Source organism: Salvia hispanica, chromosome 2, assembly GCF_029641045.1.
Source record: "Salvia hispanica isolate PSC_SH4W2 chromosome 2, Shi_PSC_v1, whole genome shotgun sequence".
NCBI classification, from domain to species: domain Eukaryota; kingdom Viridiplantae; phylum Streptophyta; class Magnoliopsida; order Lamiales; family Lamiaceae; genus Salvia; species Salvia hispanica.
The window spans coordinates 48,584,789-48,608,013 of record NC_142693.1 but is presented as its reverse complement, the minus strand read 5'-3'; positions in this window follow the sequence as shown (position 1 = coordinate 48,608,013).

Here is a 23,225-nt window from a genome sequence, read left to right as displayed (position 1 = left end):
TAAATCCTCTTCAAATAATAGTAGTAGGCGATTTTTATGCCTATCTCACAAGGGATTTAATTTCAAATCCTAATTTACTTAGGATATGGCAATATCTTCTTAGATTTGGCAAGATATGCTAGGATATTTTAGCATATTTATATTTATTCATGGAAGAGAATAAATAAGGGATCAAATAAATAAATAATCCATTCTCCCACAATATATAATATTTTCGAAAATCTCATAGAAAATCAAAGGTGGAGTTCGAAAATTCCATGTAGGAATTATAGAGTATTTGGACTTTGGATTTAATTTGGATAATTATCCCAAACAAATAATTAAATCCAAGAATGATATTATTTCTTCTCCAATAATCATAGGGGTCGAAAATCCCACCAACAAATAAGGAATAATCGGACTTTGGATTTAATTTGGATAATTCTTCCAAACAAATAATTAAATCCAAGAAAATAGGATTTCTTCTCCAAATAATAATAATGGCCGAAAATTCCACACATTTAAATAATGCTCCTATTTAATTCTCACTCATCCCTTAGGAAAATAATTCACCCACAATTATATTTCTCCGCATCAAAATATTCACACCAAATCAATCTTTTCTTTACTTCCTCTTCTTTTCCTCAACGCATTGACCTTTCAACGGCCACGTCATATTTTTCACATCTTTGACTATTCAATAGCCATGTCAACATTTCAACAAGTTGACTATTCAACTCAATCTCAATTCTCATACGCAATTAGGTCACAAAGACACCATGTAATTAATCACTCATCAAATAATCCACATATCATAGCATTTAAGGCATTTAATGCAAACAAATTTTATAACCCGGAAATTAGGGTTTGAAAAAGTGGGGCGTTACATTCCACCACCCTTAAAAGAAATTTCGTCCCGAAATTTGGTACCTCATGGAAAAAGTTCCGGGTACAGTTCCATCATCTTGTCTTCAAGCTCCCACGTAGCTTCTTCATATTCGTGGTTCCTCCATAGTACTTTCACACTAGCAATGGATTTATTTCTCAAATTCTGAACCTTTCGGTCCAAGATCATTTGGGGTCTCTCTTCATAGCTCAAGTCGGAATTCAACGCGACTTCTTCGTAGTGAATCACATGCTTCGGATCGAACACATATTTTCGCAACTGCGATACGTGAAAGACGTTGTGCACGTTTCCAAGACTTGGCGGTAGCGCCAATCGATAGGCTACGGGTCCTATTCCTTCTAGAATTTCGTAAGGCCCGATAAAACGTGGTTTCAATTTTCCTTTAACACCAAAACGTGTTATCCCTTTCGACGGGGACACTTTAAGAAAAACTTTATCACCGGCTTGAAATTGTAAGTCGGTTCGTCGGACGTCAGCGTATGACTTTTGTATGTCCTGGGCTTCCTTTATTCTCACACGAATTTGTCGAACGACTTCAACCATCTCTTCGACCGCATCGGGTCCTAGCACCCGTCGCTCTCCAACTTCATCCCAATAGAGCGGCGATCTACATTTTCTTCCGTATAAGGCTTCATATGGTGCCATGTTGATTGTTGCTTGGAAGCTGTTATTGTAAGCAAATTCAATTAGCGGTAGTACGGTCTCCCAACATCCACCGCGGTCGAGTATCACAGCTCTCAACATATCCTCGAGGGTTTGGATCGTCCTCTCGGATTGCCCATCGGATTGCTTTTAGGAAGACCGTTTCTACGCACCGCTAAGACTATAATAGATGTGTTTGACGAAACCATATGCCTGGACTATCATGGGGAGAAATACACCTTTAGCATTGATGAAGCTATGAAAAAACCACTGGATGTTGAAAATTTCCATGCTATCGATGTTATTAACCCCCTGGTTCAGGAATATCTTGAGACTGAATTAATGCAGGAACAGTTCAACAATTCAGAGTTGAGTCACTCTATTGACAAGGAGGTGGCAGGGGGTGGTGTGAAACCCTATTAAATCGGGACTTGAAAGACGAGCAGATCAATGAAGCGATCATGGCATTCTGCCACCAACCACTGTCATTCGGAATCGGTATGAAGTGCGCACTCTTGGTAAGTCGATCTATAATCACCCAGATTGCGGTGTTCCCATTTAGGGTCTTTGGCAAGGCCGTCACAAAATCCATGGCGATGTGCTCCCATTTCCACTCGGATATCTCCAATGGTTGTAATTTTCCATGTGGTCGTTGATGTAATGCCTTCACCTGTTGGCTAAGCAACGTTCCACGAATGCCGCAATATCTCTATTCATGCCATTCCACCAAAAGGACTTTTTCAAGTCTTGGTATATCTTCGTGCTTCCAGGGTGGGCAGTGTATGGAGTTTCATGAGCTTCGCCCATGATCTCGTTCTTAAGTTCCTCGTTGTTTGGCATGCACAACCTTCCTTCAAAGATGAGGGCATTGTCGGACTCCTTACTAAATTTTCCGGATTCACCGGTTCTCACTTCAATTCGGATTTCCTCTAGTTCCACATCCATCCGTTCCTCGTTGTTTGGCACGCACAACCTTCCTTCAACGATTCTCGTTTTCAGATCTGGTTTAACCACCAAAGTGGCAATTCGCCCTTCCACTGTTTCGGGTGCTCTTATTACTTCTAATCGCATTTTGCGAAATTCTCGTATCAAACTCTCCTCTTTCGTTAGAAAAGTAGCTATTTGCGAATGATCTCTACGGCTCAAAGCATCTGCCACTACATTTGCTTTGCCGGGGTGGTAGTTAATGCCACAATCGTAGTCCTTCACTAAATCGAGCCATCTTCGTTGTCGCATATTCAAGTCACTCTGCTCGAAGAAATACTTTAAGCTCTTGTGGTCCGTAAAGATTTCACATCTAACTCCGTAGAGATGATGCCTCCAAATCTTTAGGGCATGTACCACTGCTGCTAACTCCAAATCGTGTGTTGGGTAGTTCAACTCGTGTGGTCTTAATTGTCGTGACGCGTAGGCGATCACTTTATTATTTTGCATCAATATGCATCCTAATCCAACCTTCGAAGCGACGGTGTAGACTACGTAATTCACTCCAGACTCGGGCACAGCTAACACTGGCGCGGTTGTCAAGTTTTCCTTCAACAGTTGAAAACTTGCTTCACACTCTGGGGTCCAATTCACCTTGACTCCCTTCTTGAGTTGTTGCGTCATTGGTCTCGCTATCTTGGAGAATCCTTCAATGAATCTTCGGTAGTATCCTGCCAATCCTAGGAAACTCCGAATTTCGTTCGGTGTTGAGGGCGACTTCCATCGTTGTAGCGCCTCAACCTTGGCGGGGTCCACTCGAATTCCTTCTGCCAACACAATGTGTCCTAGAAAGTTCACTTCCTTCAGCCAGAATTCACACTTGCTGAATTTGGCGTACAACTTCTCAGTCCTCAACGTTTCCAACGTGATTCGTAGGTGCTCCTCATGCTCCTTCTCATTCTTTGAGTAGACTAGCACGTCATCTATAAAGACTAAAACGAATTTATCCAAGTACGGATGGAATATTCAATTCATCAAATCCATGAACACCGCTGGGGCATTCGTCAATCCAAACGGCATCACCACAAACTCGTAGTGGCCATATCTTGTGCGAAACGCAGTCTTGGGTATATCCTCCCTTCGAACTCGTAGCTGGTGATATCCGGACCTCAAGTCCATCTTTGAAAACACGCTTGCTCCTCGAAGTTGATCGAACAAGTTATCTATCCTCGGCAGTGGATACTTGTTCTTAAGAGTCAACTTGTTTAGCTCCCTATAATCGATGCACATCCTCATCGATCCGTCCTTCTTCTTTACAAAAAGTACTGGTGCGCCCCATGGCGAGACACTAGGCCTAATGAAACCTAGGTCCATGAGTTCTTGGAGTTGTATCTTTAGTTCCACCAACTCTTTTGGCGCCATTCGATATGGTGCCTTTGATACGGGTGCGGCTCCCGGTTCAAGGTCAATCGTGAACTCCAATTGTCGATCTGGCGGTGGTCCAGGTAACACTTCTAGAATAACGTCGGGAAATTCTTGCACGAAAGCAACATCTTCCATCTTCTTCTCGTCCTTCTCCTCTCCATGGAGGTAGACAAGATAGGCAATTCGCCCTTTTTTCATCATTGCGGTCGCTTGAAGCGCGGATATGATGGCGGTTCGCTGGTTCTTCGAGATTCCATGGTATATGATGGGTTCGCTTCCCGGAGCTTGTAGAGATATCTGCCTCTCCTTACAACGAATCATCGCAAAGTTCGTTGTCAGCCAGTCCATTCCCATGATTATATCGATATCCTCCATTTTTATGACTCGTAAGTCATGAGCAACTATCTTAATTTCTCCCATAACAATTTCTATGTTCGAGCACGTTCTAGATATTTCTATCATTCCTCCTACTGGTGAGGACACCATCATTCTACGTTCAGATTCGCTAGTAGGCAAGCTCAAAGTGCGCACACATAATTCAGATATAAACGAGTGCGACGCGCCCGTGTCAAACAACACAACAATAGGGGTGTTGAGAATTTCGCCCATACCTGTCAAATTCCCTTTCCCACGATCGTCTTGTTCCTTCTTCGGCTTCTTCTGTTCCAGTGCGAACGCTCTAGCTTGGGGAGGGAGTCTGTGGCGGTGAGGTTGTTGTTGACGCGATGATGAGTCGCGATTTCCTCCCGATTCATTCGGCGGTGCCCTTGCCGGTTGACGGGATCTCTGATCGTTCCGTCTCGATCCCGATCCTATCTTGTTACTCGGACACTCCCTAGAGAAGTGACCGTTTCCTCCACAAGTGTAGCACTTAATCACGTTCTGGTATCGGCATTCTCCGAAATGGTACTTAGAGCACACATTGCATTGGGGTGCCCTAGGTCGGTAGTCTCCTCTCTGGCTAGACGTACGCTGCCCTCCTTCGTACTGGGACCGATGCTGGCTCGACTGGTGCCGTTTTCCATCGTGCGAAGCTCTAGGCTCATCCCACTTCCGTTTCTCTCTGGAGTAGTGCGGTGGGGGTAAAGACGAAGTAGTGTTCTCCTTAGCTTTCTCCTTAGTGCGCAAGTGCTAATGCTTCGGTGTAGGGAAGTCTCCCTCGGCTGGCCAACGACATTCTTATCTCGGGTTTCAGTCCCTCACGGAACTTGTCGGATAGCTTCTCGTCGGTGTCGACTTGATCGGGGGCGTACCGGGTCATGCTATTGAGCGCTCGATCGTACTCGGTCACCGTCATGCGTCCTTGAGTCAGATTGTGGAACTCCGATGCTTTTGCCTTTCGGTAGCTCTTCGGCACATACTTGTTGTATATTTCCGTCTTGAAACCTTCCTACGTCATCGCCTCTACTTGGTCTCGTGGCATAGTCTTCGTTCTAGTATCCCACCAAAAGTCGGCTGCCACAGTCAGCTGATGGGTCACACAACTCATGCGTTCTCTATCGTTGCATCTCAATATCGCGAAGATGCGCTCTATTGCCCGGATCCAAGATTCAGCCTTGGCTGGTTCTCCCAATCCGTCAAACACAGGTGGCTTTTGCTCTAAGAATAGTTTCACGATTTCTCGATCGACCGGAGGCGGCGGAGGCGGAGGAGGTGGAGGATGCGGAATGGGTTGTGACACGCTGTCCTCTTCCTCCGTTTGAGGAGTTTGTTCCCGATGGCGTCTTGGTGGCATTCTGATTTATCAACACAAAACATTCCCATGATTATAACAATAGTCACGTGGTATAGTTGAATAACATGGTTCATGGGTCAATCGTTTTAGAGTATATGGCCAAGCACAAGATATCAAAAGTTCATCACGTAGACGGATTGGAAAGAGTAGTGTCAACCCTTTTTACAAAAATCGGTTGCGTCAAGGTTATCAAAGATCAATGTTCCATATCATCAAGGCAATTGCACTTAAGAAGCAGTCGTACAATTTAAGTGGCGAGTACAGGGCGCCATAAGGTATTCAAAAATGGTGGTGCGACAAGAGGCATGATGCGATGGCATGATAACATAGTGATAGATAGTTTGTACCATGTACGAAAGGCAATCTATTGCATCAAAAATAATATCTCCCCATGGCATATAAATCAAAAACGTTGCCTCATAGAGGTCTTAGTATCAAGTGCAGAAAAACGAAAGAGTAGCAAAATCATAAGGTAGAAAAAAATCGACAAGTCAATCCAAAAACATGGGGAAAGCCAAAACAAATATTCCACGACTATCAATCCTAGTCGATATCGTTCATATCCTCCTCGGGGTCATCATCCTCATCCATTTCCAAAGCGGGTCCTTCCTCGTCCGGTCCCTCACTCTCGCCATATTCACCAACATCCGGGGGCGGCGGAGTGATCGCACGCATGTCCTCCACGTTTCCATGGATAATCAAAGGGTTAGCTGCATTAGCCTTAAGTCTTGGCCTATTGGGAACACGATCAACATGCGGCTCCTTATCGCGACGATACCTCCATCGGCGGGCCTGTCCCGGCGGATACTTGTGCGGTGGGGGACCAAGCGGCGGTCCATCCCTTGCAGCTGCCATGGCTGGGAGTAGCACTCCTATCAAGCCGATTATATCGCTTCGAGGCTTATACTCCGGCGGACTGAACCATGTATATGGCAATGCAGCTTGGGCAGTCCATTCGCTCCAAGGACTCGGCAGAGTGTGGATCAATCTCGAGATCCCCGCGTGATGGGTAACTCCTCCATACGCGTATGCATCCATCCAGCGATCATAGAATTCAGTGACGTAGGTTAGGAGAAAGGACTTTCCATCCCACTCAAACTCTTGGTAGGTTTCGACAGGGAAAACCTTATTCTTTGCGTAACGGTCGCGCATCGGTGTGTAATAATGATTAGGCATCTACAAAAGAAATCTCAGCATCAGAACAAGGATCGAAGAAAATATCAATAGTGTATAATATTTCAACTGATGCTGAGAGTACGATGGATATATATATATATATATATATATATATATGTGTATGCGTCAAACGACGGAGGTGTGAAGATAATATCATATCAATAAATAACGGAATTTCCTTTCCGTACCAAAAGGTGTGTATATATATATATATTTTTCGCGTTTCAATGATTCGCATTTCGTTCTCATAAGTCGCTCGCCTCGTATTCGGCGTTTGATGCCTCCAAGTTCGATATTATCACAAAATTTTCATTCACGACACGACTTACAACTATGTACAGCAGCGTGCTCAAGTTCATTCTCATAGATGTCGTTCATCACAAATCACGCAAATCACAAATCATATAGAATTTTTCATAGAGTTTTATTCGTTCAACTCATAATGGTCTCAACATATAATCACTTGCATAACAACATTTATCGTTTGTTTTGCAAAATCACATTTTGCAATTTCGCATGCATGCATAATCATCATTTTATACTCCATCGCAAATTTCCAAATATCACAACAACTCCAATTCACTTCAACTTCCAATATTTCATAATTCAAATCAATATTCAAGGGATACTTGTTACCTCATTCATCGTGGTTGAGCGGAGACGAGTTGCGGTGTTGAGCCTTCGACTATTATCAATTAGTCAATTTACACAAATTTCAGATTTTTAATTCAACAAGACTCTTGGGTCCAGAGCGGAAAGAACGATCGCTCTGATAGCAACTGTAACGACCCGCCCATCTAGGGAATAATAAATGCGGCCATCGCTAACTAGGCGGACTTAAATGCATCAAAGATCATAGGCTAGGGTTCCATTTAAAAAGGGACTTAACCAAAGCATTTAATGAACAACCAAGTAGGAGAGAAATAATGCCTTAGCAATGAAATCCAACAAAAAAGCTATCACCAAATATGCTCAAAAATAGCAAAAGTTCCAAAGTAATCTCATCTGTTTTGCATCTAACATATTCCCACGAAATAAAGAGTTTAACCCAACCAAAAGATCACAAGTTTTCATAATTCAGCGGAAGCGATCAAGAGAGAAGTGAGGCTATGTATGGAGACACAACGACACTTATAGTTTCAACAGATCATGATATTATTTCCTACCCAACACCGCCGCCCGCTCGCCACCGCTCAACCTGCACATAGGGAAAACACATGCAGGGCTGAGTACTATAAACATACTCAGTGGGCTCATTGCCGAAAACAGTTTTCTCACAAATATAGTTATCATCATGCCATTCTCAAGTGTCCATCGGGGTTTTAACTTTAGAAAGACCCGAGGCACCAAAATGTTTTCTTTATCAAATATCACGGTCGCGCAACCATTTTTCACATCGACGTTTACCATATCCTCATTCTACATGACAAGGAATGCGGCCGCAATCCAGGTCACTAGACCGGCCAACCCGTGCGCTGACTCTCGGTCTAACATTGGTGTACACTAACCCAAGTAGAGTTTGCGGCTCTACGAGGATCCGAATTCGATTAAATCAATAGTGGCATAGCCACGAGGGATAGGCACGACAAAACAAATCAAGGCATGATAACACATATCTCATTCTCATCAATATCAGTTTAGGACAATGTCCTTATTTTAAAAGAAAAGCCCACCTCGTCGGCTTAGCTTGATAGTATTCTCTTCTCCTCGTTTATCACGCTGAGAGCGCGAAGTATCACCTTTACATTAGGCGTATCACAAATCAGTTTCAATCATTGATTTCAAATCATGCATGTCTCCCATATTTCCCTTTTTCCCATCGATTATTTTCAAACTCATCAATCAAAATCAAGGTATGATTAGCATATCATTTTTATTCAATTAACAACTCCAATTTCACCATTAAATCGTGTCACGCATGAATGCTCTTCACACACCACACGCACACGAACAACCACATGTGCACGCCGACCGAGGCGTGCACGCACACACACACACGGCCACACACACTCACACACATCCATGCATCCCAAAATTCACCGATTAATTTCCCCTTCACTCAATCTAAATGCATGTGGACTCAAGAATACCGATTGATCGGTAGAAGAAGAGGAGATCAAAGATTAAAGTACCTTTTCCAAAAGAACAATCGGTAGAAACAAGTTATCGCCTTGATTCTTCAATAAAATCTTGAACTCCAACTTGAATTCTTCTCAATTGATGAAGAAATCTTGAAGAAAACTTGAAGAAAATTTGGAGAGAGTGGGGAGAGAAGTTTCGAAATTTTTGGGAGAAGTGGGGCGCCGGTTTTGTGTGCTAGGGTTTGATCTCTCTCTTATATTTATAGAGTGCCAAATAATAATATCCATTAATTAAATAAATCAAGATTTGGAAGATTTGGTAGAGATATAGTAGAGATTGGCGTTAATTTGGTTGAGAAGCATGGGGATTTCGAAAATTATAGGCTATTTAATTAGCCTATAATTTAAATTCAAATATTTCACGGAGTAGAATAATATATCACGGAGCAAGAATAAATAATTAAATCCTCTTCAAATAATAGTAGTAGGCGATTTTTATGCCTATCTCACAAGGGATTTAATTTCAAATCCTAATTTACTTAGGATATGGCAATATCTTCTTAGATTTGGCAAGATATGCTAGGATATTTTAGCATATTTATATTTATTCATGGAAGAGAATAAATAAGGGATCAAATAAATAAATAATCCATTCTCCCACAATATATAATATTTTCGAAAATCTCATAGAAAATCAAAGGTGGAGTTCGAAAATTCCATGTGGGAATTATAGAGTATTTGGACTTTGGATTTAATTTGGATAATTATCCCAAACGAATAATTAAATCCAAGAATGATATTATTTCTTCTCCAATAATCATAGGGGTCGAAAATCCCACCAACAAATAAGGAATAATCGGACTTTGGATTTAATTTGGATAATTCTCCCAAACAAATAATTAAATCCAAGAAAATAGGATTTCTTCTCCAAATAATAATAATGGCCGAAAATTCCACACATTTAAATAATGCTCCTATTTAATTCTCACTCATCCCTTAGGAAAATAATTCACCCACAATTATATTTCTCCGCATCAAAATATTCACACCAAATCAATCTTTTCTTTACTTCCTCTTCTTTTCCTCAACGCATTGACCTTTCAACGGCCACGTCATATTTTTCACATCTTTGACTATTCAATAGCCATGTCAACATTTCAACAAGTTGACTATTCAACTCAATCTCAATTCTCATACGCAATTAGGTCACAAAGACACCATGTAATTAATCACTCATCAAATAATCCACATATCATAGCATTTAAGGCATTTAATGCAAACAAATTTTATAACCCGGAAATTAGGGTTTGAAAAAGTGGGGCGTTACATTCCACCACCCTTAAAAGAAATTTCGTCCCGAAATTTGGTACCTCATGGAAAAAGTTCCGGGTACAGTTCCATCATCTTGTCTTCAAGCTCCCACGTAGCTTCTTCATATTCGTGGTTCCTCCATAGTACTTTCACACTAGCAATGGATTTATTTCTCAAATTCTGAACCTTTCGGTCCAAGATCATTTGGGGTCTCTCTTCATAGCTCAAGTCGGAATTCAACGCGACTTCTTCGTAGTGAATCACATGCTTCGGATCGAACACATATTTTCGCAACTGCGATACGTGAAAGACGTTGTGCATGTTTCCAAGACTTGGCGGTAGCGCCAATCGATAGGCTACGGGTCCTATTCCTTCTAGAATTTCGTAAGGCCCGATAAAACGTGGTTTCAATTTTCCTTTAACACCAAAACGTGTTATCCCTTTCGACGGGGACACTTTAAGAAAAACTTTATCACCGGCTTGAATTGTAAGTCGGTTCGTCGGACGTCAGCGTATGACTTTTGTATGTCCTGGGCTTCCATTATTCTCACACGAATTTGTCGAACGACTTCAACCATCTCTTCGACCGCATCGGGTCCTAGCACCCGTCGCTCTCCAACTACATCCCAATAGAGCGGCGATCTACATTTTCTTCCGTATAAGGCTTCATATGGTGCCATATTGATTGTTGCTTGGAAGCTGTTATTGTAAGCAAATTCAATTAGCGGTAGTACGGTCTCCCAACTTCCACCGCGGTCGAGTATCACAACTCTCAACATATCCTCGAGGGTTTGGATCGTCCTCTCGGATTGCCCATCGGATTGCGGGTGAAACGCCGTGCTAAAATTCAATCGCGTTCCAAGCTCGCGCTGTAAACTAATCCAAAATTTCGATGTGAACTTCGGGTCACGATCGGGCGTAATTGTCACTGGAACTCCGTGCAATCGCACAATCTCCTTTATGTAGATCCGAGCCAGCTTGCTCGAACCATGAGTTACCGGAATCGGTATGAAGTGCGCACTCTTGGTAAGTCGATCTATAATCACCCAGATTGCGGTGTTCCCATTTAGGGTCTTTGGCAAGGCCGTCACAAAATCCATGGCGATGTGCTCCCATTTCCACTCGGATATCTCCAATGGTTGTAATTTTCCATGTGGTCGTTGATGTAATGCCTTCACCTGTTGGCTAAGCAACGTTCCACGAATGCCGCAATATCTCTATTCATGCCATTCCACCAAAACGACTTTTTCAAGTCTTGGTACATCTTCGTGCTTCCAGGGTGGGCAGTGTATGGAGTTTCATGAGCTTCGCCCATGATCTCGTTCTTAAGTTCCTCGTTGTTTGGCATGCACAACCTTCCTTCAAAGATGAGGGCATTGTCGGACTCCTTACTAAATTTTCCGGATTCACCGGTTCTCACTTCAATTCAGATTTCCTCTAGTTCCACATCCATCCGTTCCTCGTTGTTTGGCACGCACAACCTTCCTTCAACGATTCTCGTTTTCAGATCTAGTTTAACCACCAAAGTGGCAATTCGCCCTTCCACTGTTTCGGGTGCTCTTATTACTTCTAATCGCATTTTGCCAAATTCTCGTATCAAACTCTCCTCTTTCGTTAGAAAAGTAGCTATTTGCGAATGATCTCTACGGCTCAAAGCATCTGCCACTACATTTGCTTTATCGGGGTGGTAGTTAATGCCACAATCGTAGTCCTTCACTAATTCGAGCCATCTTCGTTGTCGCATATTCAAGTCTCTCTGCTCGAAGAAATACTTTAAGCTCTTGTGGTCCGTAAAGATTTCACATCTAACTCCGTAGAGATGATGCCTCCAAATCTTTAGGGCATGTACCACTGCTGCTAACTCCAAATCGTGTGTTGGGTAGTTCAACTCGTGTGGTCTTAATTGTCATGACGCGTAGGCGATCACTTTATTATTTTGCATCAATATGCATCCTAATCCAACCTTCGAAGCGTCGGTGCAGACTACGTAATTCACTCCAGACTCGGGCACAGCTAACACTGGCGCGATTGTCAACTTTTCCTTCAACAGTTGAAAACTTGCTTCACACTCTGGGATCCAATTCACCTTGACTGCCTTCTTGAGTTGTTGCGTCATTGGTCTCGCTATCTTGGAGAATCCTTCAATGAATCTTCGGTAGTATCCTGCCAATCCTAGGAAACTCCGAATTTCGTTCGGTGTTGAGGGCGACTTCCATCGTTGTAGCGCCTCAACCTTGGCGGGGTCCACTCGAATTCCTTCTGCCAACACAATGTGTCCTAGAAAGTTCACTTCCTTCAGCCAGAATTCACACTTGCTGAATTTGGCGTACAACTTCTCAGTCCTCAACGTTTCCAACGTGATTCGTAGGTGCTCCTCATGCTCCTTCTCATTCTTTGAGTAGACTAGCACGTCATCTATAAAGACTAAAACGAATTTATCCAAGTACGGATGGAATATTCAATTCATCAAATCCATGAACACCGCTGGGGCATTCGTCAATCCAAACGGCATCACCACAAACTCGTAGTGGCCATATCTTGTGCGAAACGCAGTCTTGGGTATATCCTCCCTTCGAACTCGTAGCTGGTGATATCCGGACCTCAAGTCCATCTTTGAAAACACGCTTGCTCCTCGAAGTTGATCGAACAAGTTATCTATCCTCGGCAGTGGATACTTGTTCTTAAGAGTCAACTTGTTTAGCTCCCTATAATCGATGCACATCCTCATCGATCCGTCCTTCTTCTTTACAAAAAGTACTGGTGCGCCCCATGGCGAGACACTAGGCCTAATGAAACCTAGGTCCATGAGTTCTTGGAGTTGTATCTTTAGTTCCACCAACTCTTTTGGCGCCATTCGATATGGTGCCTTTGATACGGGTGCGGCTCCCGGTTCAAGGTCAATCGTGAACTCCAATTGTCGATCTGGCGGTGGTCCAGGTAACACTTCTAGAATAACGTCGGGAAATTCTTGCACGACAGCAACATCTTCCATCTTCTTCTCGTCCTTCTTCTCTCCATGGAGGTAGACAAGATAGGCAATTCGCCCTTTTTTCATCATTGCGGTCGCTTGAAGCGCGGATATGATGGCGGTTCGCTGGTTCTTCGAGATTCCATGGTATATGATGGGTTCGCTTCCCGGAGCTTGTAGAGATATCTGCCTCTCCTTACAACGAATCATCGCAAAGTTCGTTGTCAGCCAGTCCATTCCCATGATTATATCGATATCCTCCATTTTTATGACTCGTAAGTCATGAGCAACTATCTTAATTTCTCCCATTACAATTTCTATGTTCGAGCACGTTCTAGATATTTCTATCATTCCTCCTACTGGTGAGGACACCATCATTCTACGTTTAGATTCGCTAGTAGGCAAGCTCAAAGTGCGCACACATAATTCAGATATAAACGAGTGCGACGCGCCCGTGTCAAACAACACAACAATAGGGGTGTTGAGAATTTCGCCCATACCTGTCAAATTCCCTTTCCCACGATCGTCTTGTTCCTTCTACGGCTTCTTCTGTTCCAGTGCGAACGCTCTAGCTTGGGGAGGGAGTCTGTGGCGGTGAGGTTGTTGTTGACGCGATGATGAGTCGCGATTTCCTCCCGATTCATTCGGCGGTGCCCTTGCCGGTTGACGGGATCCCTGATCGTTCCGTCTCGATCCCGATCCTATCTTGTTACTCGGACACTCCCTAGAGAAGTGACCGTTTCCTCCACAAGTGTAGCACTTAATCACGTTCTGGTATCGGCATTCTCCGAAATGGTACTTAGAGCACACATTGCATTGGGGTGCCCTAGGTCGGTAGTCTCCTCTCTGGCTAGACGTACGCTGCCCTCCTTCGTACTGGGACCGATGCTGGCTCGACTGGTGCCGTTTTCCATCGTGCGAAGCTCTAGGCTCATCCCACTTCCGTTTCTCTCTGGAGTAGTGCGGTGGGGGTAAAGACGAAGTAGTGTTCTCCTTAGCTTTCTCCTTAGTGCGCAAGTGCTAATGCTTCGGTGTAGGGAAGTCTCCCTCGGCTGGCCAACGACATTCTTATCTCGGGTTTCAGTCCCTCACGGAACTTGTCGGATAGCTTCTCGTCGGTGTCGACTTGATCGGGGGCGTACCGGGTCATGCTATTGAGCGCTCGATCGTACTCGGTCACCGTCATGCGTCCTTGAGTCAGATTGTGGAACTCCGATGCTTTTGCCTTTCGGTAGCTCTTCGGCACATACTTGTTGTATATTTCCGTCTTGAAACCTTCCTACGTCATCGCCTCTACTTGGTCTCGTGGCATAGTCTTCGTTCTAGTATCCCACCAAAAGTCGGCTGCCACAGTCAGCTGATGGGTCACACAACTCATGCGTTCTCTATCGTTGCATCTCAATATCGCGAAGATGCGCTCTATTGCCCGGATCCAAGATTCAGCCTTGGCCGGTTCTCCCAATCCGTCAAACACAGGTGGCTTTTGCTCTAAGAATAGTTTCACGATTTCTCGATCGACCGGAGGCGGCGGAGGCGGAGGAGGTGGAGGATGCGGAATGGGTTGTGACACGCTGTCCTCTTCCTCCGTTTGAGGAGTTTGTTCCCGATGGCGTCTTGGTGGCATTCTGATTTATCAACACAAAACATTCCCATGATTATAACAATAGTCACGTGGTATAGTTGAATAACATGGTTCATGGGTCAATCGTTTTAGAGTATATGGCCAAGCACAAGATATCAAAAGTTCGTCACGTAGACGGATTGCAAAGAGTAGTGTCAACCCTTTTTACAAAAATCGGTTGCGTCAAGGTTATCAAAGATCAATGTTCCATATCATCAAGGCAATTGCACTTAAGAAGCAGTCGTACAATTTAAGTGGCGAGTACAGGGCGCCATAAGGTATTCAAAAATGGTGGTGCGACAAGAGGCATGATGCGATGGCATGATAACATAGTGATAGATAGTTTGTACCATGTACGAAAGGCAATCTATTGCATCAAAAATAATATCTCCCCATGGCATATAAATCAAAAACGTTGCCTCATAGAGGTCTTAGTATCAAGTGCAGAAAAACGAAAGAGTAGCAAAATCATAAGGTAGAAAAAAATCGACAAGTCAATCCAAAAACATGGGGAAAGCCAAAACAAATATTCCACGACTATCAATCCTAGTCGATATCGTTCATATCCTCCTCGGGGTCATCATCCTCATCCATTTCCAAAGCGGGTCCTTCCTCGTCCGGTCCCTCACTCTCGCCATATTCACCAACATCCGGGGGCGGCGGAGTGATCGCACGCATGTCCTCCACGTTTCCATGGATAATCAAAGGGTTAGCTGCATTAGCCTTAAGTCTTGGCCTATTGGGAACACGATCAACATGCGGCTCCTTATCGCGACGATACCTCCATCGGCGGGCCTGTCCCGGCGGATACTTGTGCGGTGGGGGACCAAGCGGCGGTCCATCCCTTGCAGCTGCCATGGCTGGGAGTAGCACTCCTATCAAGCCGATTATATCGCTTCGAGGCTTATACTCCGGCGGACTGAACCATGTATATGGCAATGCAGCTTGGGCAGTCCATTCGCTCCAAGGACTCGGCAGAGTGTGGATCAATCTCGAGATCCCCGCGTGATGGGTAACTCCTCCATACGCGTATGCATCCATCCAGCGATCATAGAATTCAGTGACGTAGGTTAGGAGAAAGGACTTTCCATCCCACTCAAACTCTTGGTAGGTTTCGACAGGGAAAACCTTATTCTTTGCGTAACGGTCGCGCATCGGTGTGTAATAATGATTAGGCATCTACAAAAGAAATCTCAGCATCAGAACAAGGATCGAAGAAAATATCAATAGTGTATAATATTTCAACTGATGCTGAGAGTACGATGGATATATATATATATATATATGTGTATGCGTCAAACGACGGAGGTGTGAAGATAATATCATATCAATAAATAACGGAATTTCCTTTCCGTACCAAAAGGTGTGTATATATATATATATTTTTCGCGTTTCAATGATTCGCATTTCGTTCTCATAAGTCGCTCGCCTCGTATTCGGCGTTTGATGCCTCCAAGTTCGATATTATCACAAAATTTTCATTCACGACACGACTTACAACTATGTACAGCAGCGTGCTCAAGTTCATTCTCATAGATGTCGTTCATCACAAATCACGCAAATCACAAATCATATAGAATTTTTCATAGAGTTTTATTCGTTCAACTCATAATGGTCTCAACATATAATCACTTGCATAACAACATTTATCGTTTGTTTTGCAAAATCACATTTTGCAATTTCGCATGCATGCATAATCATCATTTTATACTCCATCGCAAATTTCCAAATATCACAACAACTCCAATTCACTTCAACTTCCAATATTTCATAATTCAAATCAATATTCAAGGGATACTTGTTACCTCATTCATCGTGGTTGAGCGGAGACGAGTTGCGGTGTTGAGCCTTCGACTATTATCAATTAGTCAATTTACACAAATTTCAGATTTTTAATTCAACAAGACTCTTGGGTCCAGAGCGGAAAGAACGATCGCTCTGATAGCAACTGTAACGACCCGCCCATCTAGGGAATAATAAATGCGGCCATCGCTAACTAGGCGGACTTAAATGCATCAAAGATCATAGGCTAGGGTTCCATTTAAAAAGGGACTTAACCAAAGCATTTAATGAACAACCAAGTAGGAGAGAAATAATGCCTTAGCAATGAAATCCAACAAAAAAGCTATCACCAAATATGCTCAAAAATAGCAAAAGTTCCAAAGTAATCTCATCTGTTTTGCATCTAACATATTCCCACGAAATAAAGAGTTTAACCCAACCAAAAGATCACAAGTTTTCATAATTCAGCGGAAGCGATCAAGAGAGAAGTGAGGCTATGTATGGAGACACAACGACACTTATAGTTTCAACAGATCATGATATTATTTCCTACTCAACACCGCCGCCCGCTCGCCACCGCTCAACCTGCACATAGGGAAAACACATGCAGGGCTGAGTACTATAAACATACTCAGTGGGCTCATTGCCGAAAACAGTTTTATCACAAATATAGTTATCATCATGCCATTCTCAAGTGTCCATCGGGGTTTTAACTTTAGAAAGACCCGAGGCACCAAAATGTTTTCTTTATCAAATATCACGGTCGCGCAACCATTTTTCACATCGACGTTTACCATATCCTCATTCTACATGACAAGGAATGCGGCCGCAATCCAGGTCACTAGACCGGCCAACCCGTACGCTGACTCTCGGTCTAACATTGGTGTACACTAACCCAAGTAGAGTTTGCGGCTCTACGAGGATCCGAATTCGATTAAATCAATAGTGGCATAGCCACGAGGGATAGGCACGACAAAACAAATCAAGGCATGATAACACATATCTCATTCTCATCAATATCAGTTTAGGACAATGTCCTTATTTTAAAAGAAAAGCCCACCTCGTCGGCTTAGCTTGATAGTATTCTCTTCTCCTCGTTTATCACGCTGAGAGCGCGAAGTATCACCTTTACATTAGGCGTATCACAAATCAGTTTCAATCATTGATTTCAAATCATGCATGTCTCCCATATTTCCCTTTTTCCCATCGATTATTTTCAAACTCATCAATCAAAATCAAGGTATGATTAGCATATCATTTTTATTCAATTAACAACTCCAATTTCACCATTAAATCGTGTCACGCATGAATGCTCTTCACACACCACACGCACACGAACAACCACATGTGCACGCCGACCGAGGCGTGCACGCACACACACACACGGCCACACACACTCACACACATCCATGCATCCCAAAATTCACCGATTAATTTCCCCTTCACTCAATCTAAATGCATGTGGACTCAAGAATACCGATTGATCGGTAGAAGAAGAGGAGATCAAAGATTAAAGTACCTTTTCCAAAAGAACAATCGGTAGAAACAAGTTATCGCCTTGATTCTTCAATAAAATCTTGAACTCCAACTTGAATTCTTCTCAATTGATGAAGAAATCTTGAAGAAAACTTGAAGAAAATTTGGAGAGAGTGGGGAGAGAAGTTTCGAAATTTTTGGGAGAAGTGGGGCGCCGGTTTTGTGTGCTAGGGTTTGATCTCTCTCTTATATTTATAGAGTGCCAAATAATAATATCCATTAATTAAATAAATCAAGATTTGGAAGATTTGGTAGAGATATAGTAGAGATTGGCGTTAATTTGGTTGAGAAGCATGGGGATTTCGAAAATTATAGGCTATTTAATTAGCCTATAATTTAAATTCAAATATTTCACGGAGTAGAATAATATATCACGGAGCAAGAATAAATAATTAAATCCTCTTCAAATAATAGTAGTAGGCGATTTTTATGCCTATCTCACAAGGGATTTAATTTCAAATCCTAATTTACTTAGGATATGGCAATATCTTCTTAGATTTGGCAAGATATGCTAGGATATTTTAGCATATTTATATTTATTCATGGAAGAGAATAAATAAGGGATCAAATAAATAAATAATCCATTCTCCCACAATATATAATATTTTCGAAAATCTCATAGAAAATCAAAGGTGGAGTTCGAAAATTCCATGTGGGAATTATAGAGTATTTGGACTTTGGATTTAATTTGGATAATTATCCCAAACGAATAATTAAATCCAAGAATGATATTATTTCTTCTCCAATAATCATAGGGGTCGAAAATCCCACCAACAAATAAGGAATAATCGGACTTTGGATTTAATTTGGATAATTCTCCCAAACAAATAATTAAATCTAAGAAAATAGGATTTCTTCTCCAAATAATAATAATGGCCGAAAATTCCACACATTTAAATAATGCTCATATTTAATTCTCACTCATCCCTTAGGAAAATAATTCACCCACAATTATATTTCTCCGCATCAAAATATTCACACCAAATCAATCTTTTCTTTACTTCCTCTTCTTTTCCTCAACGCATTGACCTTTCAACGGCCACGTCATATTTTTCACATCTTTGACTATTCAATAGCCATGTCAACATTTCAACAAGTTGACTATTCAACTCAATCTCAATTCTCATACGCAATTAGGTCACAAAGACACCATGTAATTAATCACTCATCAAATAATCCACATATCATAGCATTTAAGGCATTTAATGCAAACAAATTTTATAACCCGGAAATTAGGGTTTGAAAAAGTGGGGCGTTACATTCCACCACCCTTAAAAGAAATTTCGTCCCGAAATTTGGTACCTCATGGAAAAAGTTCCGGGTACAGTTCCATCATCTTGTCTTCAAGCTCCCACGTAGCTTCTTCATATTCGTGGTTCCTCCATAGTACTTTCACACTAGCAATGGATTTATTTCTCAAATTCTGAACCTTTCGGTCCAAGATCATTTGGGGTCTCTCTTCATAGCTCAAGTCGGAATTCAACGCGACTTCTTCGTAGTGAATCACATGCTTCGGATCGAACACATATTTTCGCAACTGCGATACGTGAAAGACGTTGTGCATGTTTCCAAGACTTGGCGGTAGCGCCAATCGATAGGCTACGGGTCCTATTCCTTCTAGAATTTCGTAAGGCCCGATAAAACGTGGTTTCAATTTTCCTTTAACACCAAAACGTGTTATCCCTTTCGACGGGGACACTTTAAGAAAAACTTTATCACCGGCTTGAATTGTAAGTCGGTTCGTCGGACGTCAGCGTATGACTTTTGTATGTCCTGGGCTTCCTTTATTCTCACACGAATTTGTCGAACGACTTCAACCATCTCTTCGACCGCATCGGGTCCTAGCACCCGTCGCTCTCCAACTTCATCCCAATAGAGCGGCGATCTACATTTTCTTCCGTATAAGGCTTCATATGGTGCCATGTTGATTGTTGCTTGGAAGCTGTTATTGTAAGCAAATTCAATTAGCGGTAGTACGGTCTCCCAACTTCCACCGCGGTCGAGTATCACAACTCTCAACATATCCTCGAGGGTTTGGATCGTCCTCTCGGATTGCCCATCGGATTGCGGGTGAAACGCCGTGCTAAAATTCAATCGCGTTCCAAGCTCGCGCTGTAAACTAATCCAAAATTTCGATGTGAACTTCGGGTCACGATCGGACGTAATTGTCACTGGAACTCCGTGCAATCGCACGATCTCCTTTATGTAGATCCGAGCCAGCTTGCTCGAACCATGAGTTACCGGAATCGGTATGAAGTGCGCACTCTTGGTAAGTCGATCTATAATCACCCAGATTGCGGTGTTCCCATTTAGGGTCTTTGGCAAGGCCGTCACAAAATCCATGGCGATGTGCTCCCATTTCCACTCGGATATCTCCAATGGTTGTAATTTTCCATGTGGTCGTTGATGTAATGCCTTCACCTGTTGGCTAAGCAACGTTCCACGAATGCCGCAATATCTCTATTCATGCCATTCCACCAAAAGGACTTTTTCAAGTCTTGGTACATCTTCGTGCTTCCAGGGTGGGCAGTGTATGGAGTTTCATGAGCTTCGCCCATGATCTCGTTCTTAAGTTCCTCGTTGTTTGGCACGCACGACCTTCCTTCAAAGATGAGGGCATTGTCGGACTCCTTACTAAATTTTCCGGATTCACCGGTTCTCACTTCAATTCGGATTTCCTCTAGTTCCGCATCCATCCGTGCCTCGTTGTTTGGCACGCACAACCTTCCTTCAACGATTCTCGTTTTCAGATCTGGTTTAACCACCAAAGTGGCAATTCGCCCTTCCACTGTTTCGGGTGCTCTTATTACTTCTAATCGCATTTTGCCAAATTCTCGTATCAAACTCTCCTCTTTCGTTAGAAAAGTAGCTATTTGCGAATGATCTCTACGGCTCAAAGCATCTGCCACTACATTTGCTTTATCGGGGTGGTAGTTAATGCCACAATCGTAGTCCTTCACTAATTCGAGCCATCTTCGTTGTCGCATATTCAAGTCTCTCTGCTCGAAGAAATACTTTAAGCTCTTGTGGTCCGTAAAGATTTCACATCTAACTCCGTAGAGATGATGCCTCCAAATCTTTAGGGCATGTACCACTGCTGCTAACTCCAAATCGTGTGTTGGGTAGTTCAACTCGTGTGGTCTTAATTGTCGTGACGCGTAGGCGATCACTTTATTATTTTGCATCAATATGCATCCTAATCCAACCTTCGAAGCGTCGGTGTAGACTACGTAATTCACTCCAGACTCGGGCACAGCTAACACTGGCGCGGTTGTCAACTTTTCCTTCAACAGTTGAAAACTTGCTTCACACTCTGGGATCCAATTCACCTTGACTCCCTTCTTGAGTTGTTGCGTCATTGGTCTCGCTATCTTGGAGAATCCTTCAATGAATCTTCGGTAGTATCCTGCCAATCCTAGGAAACTCCGAATTTCGTTCGGTGTTGAGGGCGACTTCCATCGTTGTAGCGCCTCAACCTTGGCGGGGTCCACTCGAATTCCTTCTGCCAACACAATGTGTCCTAGAAAGTTCACTTCCTTCAGCCAGAATTCACACTTGCTGAATTTGGCGTACAACTTCTCAGTCCTCAACGTTTCCAACGTGATTCGTAGGTGCACCTCATGCTCCTTCTCATTCTTTGAGTAGACTAGCACGTCATCTATAAAGACTAAAACGAATTTATCCAAGTACGGATGGAATATTCAATTCATCAAATCCATGAACACCGCTGGGGCATTCGTCAATCCAAACGGCATCACCACAAACTCGTAGTGGCCATATCTTGTGCGAAACGCAGTCTTGGGTATATCCTCCCTTCGAACTCGTAGCTGGTGATATCCAGACCTCAAGTCCATCTTTGAAAACACGCTTGCTCCTCGAAGTTGATCGAACAAGTTATCTATCCTCGGCAGTGGATACTTGTTCTTAAGAGTCAACTTGTTTAGCTCCCTATAATCGATGCACATCCTCATCGATCCGTCCTTCTTCTTTACAAAAAGTACTGGTGCGCCCCATGGCGAGACACTAGGCCTAATGAAACCTAGGTCCATGAGTTCTTGGAGTTGTATCTTTAGTTCCACCAACTCTTTTGGCGCCATTCGATATGGTGCCTTTGATACGGGTGCGGCTCCCGGTTCAAGGTCAATCGTGAACTCCAATTGTCGATCTGGCGGTGGTCCAGGTAACACTTCTAGAATAACGTCGGGAAATTCTTGCACGACAGCAACATCTTCCATCTTCTTCTCGTCCTTCTTCTCTCCATGGAGGTAGACAAGATAGGCAATTCGCCCTTTTTTCATCATTGCGGTCGCTTGAAGCGCGGATATGATGGCGGTTCGCTGGTTCTTCGAGATTCCATGGTATATGATGGGTTCGCTTCCCGGAGCTTGTAGAGATATCTGCCTCTCCTTACAACGAATCATCGCAAAGTTCGTTGTCAGCCAGTCCATTCCCATGATTATATCGATATCCTCCATTTTTATGACTCGTAAGTCATGAGCAACTATCTTAATTTCTCCCATTACAATTTCTATGTTCGAGCACGTTCTAGATATTTCTATCATTCCTCCTACTGGTGAGGACACCATCATTCTACGTTCAGATTCGCTAGTAGGCAAGCTCAAAGTGCGCACACATAATTCAGATATAAACGAGTGCGACGCGCCCGTGTCAAACAACACAACAATAGGGGTGTTGAGAATTTCGCCCATACCTGTCAAATTCCCTTTCCCACGATCGTCTTGTTCCTTCTACGGCTTCTTCTGTTCCAGTGCGAACGCTCTAGCTTGGGGAGGGAGTCTGTGGCGGTGAGGTTGTTGTTGACGCGATGATGAGTCGCGATTTCCTCCCGATTCATTCGGCGGTGCCCTTGCCGGTTGACGGGATCCCTGATCGTTCCGTCTCGATCCCGATCCTATCTTGTTACTCGGACACTCCCTAGAGAAGTGACCGTTTCCTCCACAAGTGTAGCACTTAATCACGTTCTGGTATCGGCATTCTCCGAAATGGTACTTAGAGCACACATTGCATTGGGGTGCCCTAGGTCGGTAGTCTCCTCTCTGGCTAGACGTACGCTGCCCTCCTTCGTACTGGGACCGATGCTGGCTCGACTGGTGCCGTTTTCCATCGTGCGAAGCTCT